We start from the raw sequence: 2,662 nt of genomic DNA on the forward strand, positions 1-2,662 counted from the left end.
GGAATCTGAGACCCAGTTCTACAACCCCAATTGACTTTTTAACATCTTGAATTGGATGTCCCATAGGCATCTGAAATGCAACATGTTTAAAAGAGAATTCATCTTTTCCCCCAAACTCTCTCCCCCTTCTGAATTTTCCTATTACTGTTGAGGGTATCATTATCCTCTCACTCACTCAGTCTTAAAACTTCAATGTCATCCTCAATTCCTCATCCACACTCACTCTACACACATATCCAATCAATTATGGAATCTTGACATTTTTACTTTTACAAGATTTCTCATATACATCCCCTTCTCTCCACTCACTCAACCACCACCGTAAGGCCTCATCATCACATACCTGGACCATTAAAACAGCCTTGAAATTGTTCTCCCTGCCTCAAGTCTCTCCTGGCTATGCTCCATTCAGCTGCCAAAGTGATTTTCCTAAAGCATAGGTCTGCCCATGTCACTCCACTACTCAATAAACTCCAGTGACTCCCTACTACCTCAAGAATCCTCCAAAGTCCTCTACAATCTCCCCACAATCTTCTTAATCTCTACACTCCTTAATACACTCTACAATCCAGCTACATTGCCTACTTGAAATTCCTTGAACAATACATCTGCTGACTCTGATTTTGCATGGGCTGCCCCGCATATCTAGAATGCTCTCCCTCCTCATATCTGCCTCTTAGCTTTCCTGGCTCCTTTCAAGACTCAGCTCAAATTCCACAACTGCAAGAAATCTCCCCAGCTCCTGGTGCATTCCCTTTGAGATTATCTTTCATCTACTCTGGAAGTATTTTGTCTATTCCTAGTTATTTCTTTGTTGTCTTCCCTATTATAACATGAGCTTCTTGAGAGTAGGGCCAGTGTTTTTTGTCTTTCTTTTTATCCCCATAGCTTGACACAGCTCTGGCCCATAATATGTGCTAAATAAATGCTTGTCAACTGATTGACTGACCAAGATTATTGTAATGCTTCTTGAGGTCTTTTCTGGTCTTAGAGTTAAAGTAGGGTTGATGTAGTAAATAAATCTAATGTCCTACTTTTCATGACCCTATTTGGGGTTTTCTTGACAAAGATACTGGAGTGTTTTGCCATTTTCTTCTCCAGCTCATTTTATAGATGAGGAACTGTACCACACCCCACTTAAAGTATTGTAAGGAACAGAGAAACAGCCAGTAGTTGAGGAGAGATGGAAGATAAGTGAGAATGTGAGGATGATAGAGGGGGTAATCTGTTGGAGAAGATGGAAAATAATAGAATCACTTGTACATGTAGAGAGGTTTGCATTGGTAAAGAGAAGGGCCAGTGTGAGATTGAGAGTGAAGGAGGAGATAGTGACAGAAAGTTGCTGGGTAATGTGAGATAAGGAGGTTTAACATAAGCAATAACAACATCTGAGGCATTTGGAAATGAATTATAACATTCTCAACAATATAGGTTGGGGCATGATCAGCTCATTTAAAATTATCAGTAAATTGCTGTTAACCTTATCAGTAGACAACAGGGGTCCAGAAGTGAATCACTGGTTCAATAGAACCTTGGATTAGTTTACCTTTAGAGACTCTTTTTCATATAATATAACTTGTCTAACTCTTTCTCGTTGATTTTTCCTATGTCCTTCTTGACCACCAAGAAAAAAAAAATCAGGCCAATATAATATCAATAAGTGATTTTATTAATTCATCATATATTAGAGTTCTTACTGTATGCAAAGCTCTCTCCCCCCACCCCTTTAATAAAAGGATTTGTTCTGTGAAGCTTGGATTCAGTCAAAGAGCTGCACTTGAGGACCTAGAGAGCCACATGTGTCTTTGAAGCTGCAGGTTCCCCACCCCTGCTTATGCCTCACTGCTTCTAAGGGGGTACCTAAGTGGTACAGTGAATAGAGCACTGGGCCTAGAGTCAGGAAAAGCTTAGTTCAAATCCAGCCCCAGATACTTATTAGCTATGTGACCTTGGGCAAGTCACTTAACCCTGTTTGCCTCTGTTTCCTTATCTATAAAATGAGCTGGGGAAGGAAATGGTACTGTAGTATCTTTGCCAAGAAAACCCCAAACGGGGTCATGAAGATTAGAACATCACTGAACAGCAACAAAATTCAGGAACAGTCTTTTACACACTCAATAAGCAAGGCCAGGCATTAGACAGATGGCTGGTTAAGTATTATCTATGGTAGAGCCAGAGCATGACTTTAGTCTCATGCTTTAATCAATGAGGTAATCATCCAAAGACCAATGACCTTGATAAATTGAGGTGAGCACAATTTTCCATGGAGCTAATCCCAAATATTTGAGTAGTAATGAAACTTCTCTTTCGCAGCCTAGAAACTCCTAGAAAAAGCTGTCTATACTCATTGCCTCTATTTTTTCACCTCATGTTCACCCCTCAAATCCTTATAATCTGGCTTTCAGCCTTATCATGCAACTGAAAGGGTTTTCTCCATGTAATAATCATCTATTATTTGGTAAATCTAATGGCCTTTTGCTTTATTTGGCCTCATGGCTCAAGATAGAGGGCAAGGACCCAGGTCTGAGGATTTACAGAAAACTGGTCCCCAGGAAGCTAGTACAAGCACGAGCTTCTTAACAATGCAGCTCAGCAAGCAGGCAAAAACAAGAGTTCACACACACACACACACACACACACACACACACACACACACACACAC

This window comes from Vombatus ursinus, unplaced genomic scaffold, assembly GCF_900497805.2.
Source record: "Vombatus ursinus unplaced genomic scaffold, bare-nosed wombat genome assembly UNPS02014798.1, whole genome shotgun sequence".
Classification (NCBI taxonomy): domain Eukaryota; kingdom Metazoa; phylum Chordata; class Mammalia; order Diprotodontia; family Vombatidae; genus Vombatus; species Vombatus ursinus.